The sequence below is a fragment of the Cupressus sempervirens genome, chromosome 8 (genome assembly GCF_028749045.1).
Source record: "Cupressus sempervirens isolate cs-2001-9-10 chromosome 8, ASM2874904v1, whole genome shotgun sequence".
Taxonomy (NCBI): domain Eukaryota; kingdom Viridiplantae; phylum Streptophyta; class Pinopsida; order Cupressales; family Cupressaceae; genus Cupressus; species Cupressus sempervirens.
In genome coordinates this window covers 584,172,756-584,180,856 of record NC_143125.1, presented here as the reverse complement: position 1 = coordinate 584,180,856, position 8,101 = coordinate 584,172,756, and positions in this window count along the sequence as shown.

The window sequence follows — 8,101 nt, the reverse complement described above, 5'->3', positions numbered from 1 at the left end:
TCATAATTATGACCTTTTCAAAGGTTCGCATCCTTTCAATATCATTGATACCTTTTCAGAAAGTCACTTCCTTATTTTCTTTGTATTACTTTCCTGTTCCATTTTTCCTATTGAACTCCTCTCCTCTTCTCTTCCTTTTCTCTACTCTCTAAAATAAACTCTCCTCCCTTTTATATATTTATTTAGGAGTCATATCTATTGGTTAAATATCTCTTGAATTTTCATTAGATTTAGTTAATTTATATTATTCTATGCTATATTATTTATTTACTTACTTATAAGTGTTTATTTTATTTGTTATTAAATTCTATTTAGAAAGTTAACATACTTTCTACAATATTGTCTCTTGTATTTAATTTTCTTTCTTTCTTTACTCATTGAAATTTTATTATTTTTTAATTATTTAAAATATCATACTAAATATTATTTTATTAATGATATAGATTAAATAATTATTATTTCTTTGGTTTATAGTTTAGTATTGTTTTTAATATAACTTTATTATTTATTTAATAATAATGTATTATCTAATTATTATTAAAATTCTATCTTAAAATGGAGATATGACATATAAACATATAAGTCAACATGGTCAAGCACATGAGTAAACACTAATGCAAGAACCTAGTCAAGTACAACAAGACAATAATACACAGTGCAACCTCTGCACACATCTCAATATAGTTACAGAATAACATCTTGATACCATACCAATCTAGGAAACCATTGGCACAAACCTTAGTGAAGTCATCCAATACATCATAAACACATGAATCATTTATAAGCATAAATTAATCCCACCGATACAACAACATAAACAAATCACCCCGAGGATATTGACCACTCATGGGTCCTAAAACAATCACTCACAAAGAAAGAGCATCAAAGTTGCATCCATTAGGATGACTTACATGAATCAAATGAGAGAGGCACTACATTCTTGTTAGAGTAACTATTTATTTACGCTTATTAATTAGATCATGTTGATTTAATCAATTAATTCATGTATTACTCTAGTTTACTTAAGGTTACTCTTAGGTGCATATAATTAATATTTTATATTAATTGTAATGCACAAACCTAGTTTTCTTTCCTTTAGGGTTTCGTTCACCTTTAAGATTGAAATTTTGTACTTTTTGTTGTCATAACTTGGAATACAATTTTCACTCTCACATTGTTGAGATTTTCTAAACTCTGCTTTTTTCTTTTCTGGTTTCTCTTCAGCACAAGTTATTTGCATGCAGGTGTTCTTGGCAATCTGTGAAGTTGGTTTTCACAACTTCTACATGGTATCAGAGCATCCCTGTTGCTTCCTGGTTTGAAGATTTTTGAAGCCATAATTTAGAGTTAGAAACCCCAGCTTTTTCGAGATTTTCTCCTTCAATTGGGAGGAGGGTGTTTTTTCAGCTTACTTTGGGCCAAAACAGATGCTGACATTACGCTCAGAAGGCCCAGTATAGTAAAAAATCATATAAAACTTTTGATTTTTGGCAAATGTAGCTTTTGAAAAAAAAATTGGCCTCCTAGAGGGTCGTATGGACAGAAAAAATAAAAAAATCAATTTTTTGGCGGTCCAGTGACCACCCTCCAACCATCCCACTACTGCTCTCGCCAAGCCCGACTCAGCCACCATCGGTAGCTGTTGGTGAGCCGCCCTCCGACCACATCCACCTAGCTTGGCTGCTGTCGCCTGTGAGCCACCTAGTCTTGCCACCACCACTACAGAGCTCCACTCGGCCATCGTCACTTATTCCACAGTTGCTGACATCATTTTTCGATAGGATGATGTCACTTTCTAGCTGTTGACATCATTTTTTGGCAGCCAAATTTTTTCTAGCGATGGGCAGTTAACAGTCGTATGATCATCAATTTTTTTCCAGTGACTGTAATTTTCCAGATAGCTTGATTATGGAGCAACAGTTATTTTTTGGCCATAACTTGAACATACAAAGGTCTTTTTTTCCAGTCCAAAAGAAGCGCCAAAAAACTAGTTCCAAGATGGAGACAATGATGCTAGTTTCATTTTATTCCAAGGCCATTTGAGCTCCAATTTTTGGCGTTGAAGTAGAGGCTTTTGTTTCCTCCCTCTTTACATCTGTCATCCAGGTTTTCTTCTCAATTTTTGTGCTTTCAGTAGTTGTTTCTATGGTTTTTGAGGGATATATTTATACATTGTGGTGGGGAGCATTTTCTTTTTTGTAATTTACTTCAGAATCAACTCTTCTACTTTCGTCTTCTTCTCTCAATGGTAGACTCTTATGTCGCCTGCCTTGCACCTCACAAATACCATACTTGGAAAGGATAGATGACCAGATTGCTTATGGCAAAGGGGTTATGGTCATGCCTTGATGTGGCTCAGCCAGTTCTACAAAGGCCTTATGAGGTTCTTATGCAATGCAATAAGATGGATGAGGCAATGGGCCTCATTGCAATGAATATCTTTGATGGGTTATTATTTCACTTGGATGGTTTGAATACACCTAGAGCTATGAGGGACAAGTTTTCCACCTTGTTTAGCATAATGAATCAGTTTAGGGTTCTATAGATAGATGTAGAGTTCACCTTCTTGGCTCCTGAATCATTTAGCAACATTGAGGATTTCTTGATAAAATTTAAGTCTCTTCGATCTATTTTACATGTTGTTGGAAAGACAAAGTCAGATGATAATAGTATCTTTCTAATACTCTCAAAACTTCGAGGTCCTTATCAAATTTTCACTTCTACCTTCTACTCCACTATGGATGCTCTAGGTGCATGACATGTTATGCCCTCTTTTGAGACATTTTGTGATAGGTTAACTCATGAGTAGTCCAAGCTCACTCAAATGGATTCACTTGCAAGTTCACAGTCATAGGCATGACTTGCCAAGTCACCTCAAGATACACAAAAGTCAAAGTAGATATCAAATTCCTCTTCTTAGCACTCTATTATTTCATCATCTTCTTCTAAGAAGGAGAAAAATAAGACTAAGACTCCTACTTGTTCCTATTGTCGGAGGGACCTCATGATGAGTCAAATTATTTTCAGAAGGGATTTGATGGCTATGAGAAACAAATTGTAGATTTGCAAGCTCTTCTTTAGAAGAGCATTGTTTCATCTCCATCATCTTCTACCTCACAGGGGTCTGCCTTTCAGTCTTCTTCCATCTCTTCAACATCTACACTAGATTTTGGATAGCATTGTATCCCCTTCCCAGGTCCCTTGGATATTGGATTCATGTGCTTCTCACCATATGACATCTTCTCAAGGGGTCTTCTCCACTATTGAGGCTTCTTCCATTCCTCGTATTCTCATGGGAAATAACATTGCCTTAATAGTCTATTGGAAAGGTTTAGTTGGCATTCAGGGTGGCACATTCAATGAAGTATTGTATGTTCCATCTCTATTTGCAAACCTTCTCTCGATTTATCATATTACACGCAATGGATCAAGGAAGACAGTTGACTTCACAATAGATTTAGTCTTCATTCAGGATAGTACAACAAGAGGCCTTATTGCTGCAGGGACAATAGATCATACCACCCATCTCTACACTTTTTCGCACTTTGGTCCACCATCTCCACTATCGAAGCACAACTCTTCTCTTTCACAAGAGCATCATGTGGTTCAGTTAGGACACTTCAACCTTTGTATTGTTCTCGAGATCACTGTTTTGACTACCACACCACATCTAGTTGAGGATTTTTCCCTTCAGCAAGATTCTTCTTCCACTCTGTCGGACCCTCTAACTCCATTCATCAAGCCTCCAGGAGCACTTGTTGAGGATTCTACAGAGGACATTCATCTCCTCCTTCATGATAGTGTCAACACACTGGCATTGGGGATTCCCTTTTTGGATCCTCATGTTTTCTCCTTTGAGCATCAGTTAGGTCTTCTAGTCTTTCAGGGGTTTCCTTTATCTGTGCCCTTGTTTCTTTCGCATTGGAGTTCCATTGGTTCACTCATTTCTACAGGGGCTACATCATTCTAGGGGGGCTTTGGTGTCTCTTATCTCTCTCATTGGGGAGGGGGGGTTGTACTTATGGTTTTGAGAGAGTCTCTTGAGCCATTTTTTCATCTCTTTTTGGAGAGGGGTTTTTCCCACTGGGTTTTTCTCCTTTATCTTCGGTTTACAAAGATTTCCTTGTTTTGGGTACCTGATCAGGCCTTGTTGTTAGGACCCATTTTTTTCTTGTTTTCATAGCTTTGCTAGGTTAGCTTACCTCCTGAGCTTCGCTTAAGGGGGTGTTAGAGTAACTATTTATTTACACTTATTAATTAGATCATGTTGATTTAATTAATTAAGTCATGTATTACTCTAGTCTACTTAAGCTTACTGTTAGGTGAATATAATTAATATTTCATATTAATTATAATGTGCAAACCTAGTTTTCTTTCCTTTAAGGTTTTGTTCACCTTTAAGGTTGAACTTTTGTACTTTTTGTTTTCATAACTTGGAATACAATTTTTGCTCTCACACCGTTGAGATTTTCCAAGCTCTTCTTTTTCTTTTTCTAGTTTCTCTTTAGTACATATTATTTGCATGCAGGTGTTCTTAGTGATCTATGAAGTTGGTTTTCACAACTTCTACAATTCCTCCTTAAGGTTCTTCAAAAGTTTGGCTTTTTTGACAAGTGGTACAAATGGATCAAATCATGTATATCAAGAGCCTCCTTTTCCATTATCATCAATGGTGTACCAACTATCTTTTTTAATATACCTAAGGGATTAAATAGGGAGATTTGTTGCCACTTATTATATTTATTATCATGGAAGAGGCTCTCAATAAGGTGACCAAGCACCAAAATGTTTTAGGATTAAAATATGACACTCATACTTTGAGCACTACCATTTTATGACATGAGTTATTTGCAGATGATACACTATTGTATAGTAGAGAAAATTTTGTGGAAGCTATGCAAATCAAGAAGGTATTAGAACTCTATTGTGTAGTATCAGGGAAAAGACTAATGATCAAATGTCTAAAATTTATATCTTCAATACCGAGGCATGATTGAGAAGGAAAATCATTTAATGTCAAGCTTTCAAGAACCTTATCTCCCTTGTACCTATCTTGCAATTCCTTTTTTATGGGCGCTAATAATATTTCTTATTAGAACAAAGTCATCAAAAGAACATAATTAAGCACACCTCAAAATGGAAGGTTAGATAGATCTCACTCTTAGGTAGATTTTTTTTGGTAAAATAAATTTTAGTTACTATTCCAAATTATTATATTGTTGTGCTCAAGAAACCAAATGTTGTGGTATAATAAATTGAAAAGATGATAAGAATTTTTATGTGGAAAGGTTATTTTTTTGGATTCCAAAAAAAACCACTCATGTCCTTGTACAACATGATAAACAAGAAAATGGAAGTGAGAGTTGAACTATTTAGTTTATCAAAAAGAAACATTGCATTTGGAGGGAAACTTGTTAAGAAAATGCATGCTCAATCCCTCTCCAAATAGGGCCAAATCATCATGGCTAAATATCTTGATTTTGATAAGCCTATATGAATATTTACATTGAGTAGTCCTCCTATAGGCTTAGTCATGTGGAATTTCATGATGGCACCAAGACATATTGTCACCAAGTACATTAAAAAGCAAGTGCATAATTGGGTAAACGTTAACTTATGGAATGATTCTTTGAATGACCACACTACTCAAAATCATTGTCATAAAGTTTAGTCCGTCATTCCAATTTTCATTCAAACGACATCGACCAATTGATTATGTCATCTCGATGGAGATTACTTCTAGAAGAGTTGCATGGAAGGACACATCTCTTTTTCCAATTAATGACCTTCAAATACATGTATTCTAAAAACACAGTGACACACATGATAACTTTCCTATCAAACAATAAAGATAAAGTAAAATAGTCCACAATGATGAATGATATTTATTTAGTAAAGGCAAGAGTACAAGATCCTTCAGCACCAATAAGCCCAACGACAATCTCATAGAACTCATTCACTTTGCCAGAATAATAAAGTATTACTAGAGGTATAAAGTATTTCTCATGATTCATCTTGAGAAATCACATCCTCAAATTAAAGATTAACCAAATTATAAATAGCTCAGCAATTCAAATATGTGTTGCATAATGGTGAAATGAAACTGCACATCATCTATTTCTTCATTGCCCCTTTGCTCAAGAATGGTAGTTTTCAGTGATGAATAAATAACAAATTGTATCCCTATTATTGAATACTATATGGGATCTCTTTTAATCCTAGTTGGTCATCTATAAAATGTCCTTGTATGCATGTATTTGGAGGATAACTCTAGTAACAATTCTCTGGATAGTTTGGCAGGAGCATAATAAACACATTTAGAAAAGTCACACCAAGCCTTGATAATTTGATTAAGGGGATATATAAATCTATTCCAAATCTTGCCAATGCTTATGCCCTCAAGTATAAATTTGTGACTCCCTTTTGAAAACTTGGGATTATTTTTTTTGAAATTTTTGGAAAAGTCCATGTTTACCATTTAATGGTAGTCATCAACTACCACTTTAAAACAAAGTTAATAAGTCTTATCAATTAATAACAACCAACTAGAACTAAGTTTACAAAGATCAATTTTAATGGCGCTTGTAGAAGTAATTCAAGAGAAGCAAGTGTTGGGGTTTATGTTAGAGACCTTTTTGGGTCAATATTAGTAGTGTAACCCTTTGTGCTTCCTCCTTATTTAATAATGTGGTTGAAGAAATGAATCTTCTCGAAGGTCTCACTTTGGCAGAATGTCTTGGATTTGAATAGGATAACATTGAAGGTAACTCTCTCGCCATTATATAATACATGCAAAAATTGAAAATGCTTTAGTTGGTATATTAGATACATCTTACAATAGGCATGACAGATCCTAGACTAGTATTTTTATGAATTCTATTTGTCCCATACATTTTGAGAAGACACTAAGTTGGTTGATAGTTTAGAAAATTTTAATGCGACAAAATGAAAATTATTTTATCTACGAAAAATTTAAATCAATTAAATCAACTAAAAAAAAAAAATCATTCAAAAAAAAAAAAAAAAAACTTTGCTATTTGTGAAATTATATGTTAATTTTTAAAAAAATATTACAATTTTCTCACCAAAAAAAAACCATAACTTCAAATTTAGAAAAATACAACAATACTTAAATGCTTTAAAATATGTAAAGATTAATAAAACAAATTCTTTAAATTTTCAAATATTTGATAATTTTAAAAAGATTTTGAGTGTTACTTTATAATTAGAAAATACTAAATGTTCAAGTTTTAAGTTCCTCTTTATTAGTTTTAAATATAAAGTTACAAATTCACAAATCTTGATTGAAAATAAAATATTAATACAATCAATTTAATATATTAGATTAGTTATATTGCTATTGAATAAATTTAAGTAGATTATGAGATTTATTTGTGAAAAATCTATGTGAGATTTTAAAAATATCATTAAGGTGTTGACTTGTGATTCAAATGAAATAAACAACCAACAAAGATAAAATAAATCACGAAGTTATCAAAATTTAAATCTCTAGTGACATTCTCAAGTACCTATTGTACTTATACCATAGATATATTTTTTACAGATAAACATCTCTAAAATATATCTTTCTCAAAATAAATGTGTTAAAATATATTTAATATGTGAAAATATAAATCCTTTTAAAGTATACTATAAGAGGCACTTCCTTAGATTTGAATGAATTCCATAAAGAACCCAACAATTTTAAGCCTCCTTATAAAACCCAGAGATGGGCAACTAAGTAGCTCTCAGTAGAACTTCAACCAAAACGAAAAATATAAAAATAATTTGAAAAGGGGTATCTTGATCTATCAATAACAATAACCCAAATCACTAGTAGTGAATCAAGAATAAATGCTTAAACCCTAGTTTAGATTTTTTTTTTTTTTTTACCATTTAACTATAATTACTTTATAAATTATAAATAGATAATTTTTTAATGTATTTAAGATATAATTTTTTAATAAACTTATTTATTTATAATTTTAAAAATAGATTTGAGTAGTAGTATAAACATCTTTTATATAAATCTTTCTCAAAATAAATGTGTTAAAATATATTTGTTATGTGGAAATAAGAATTATATTAATATTTTTGGTTC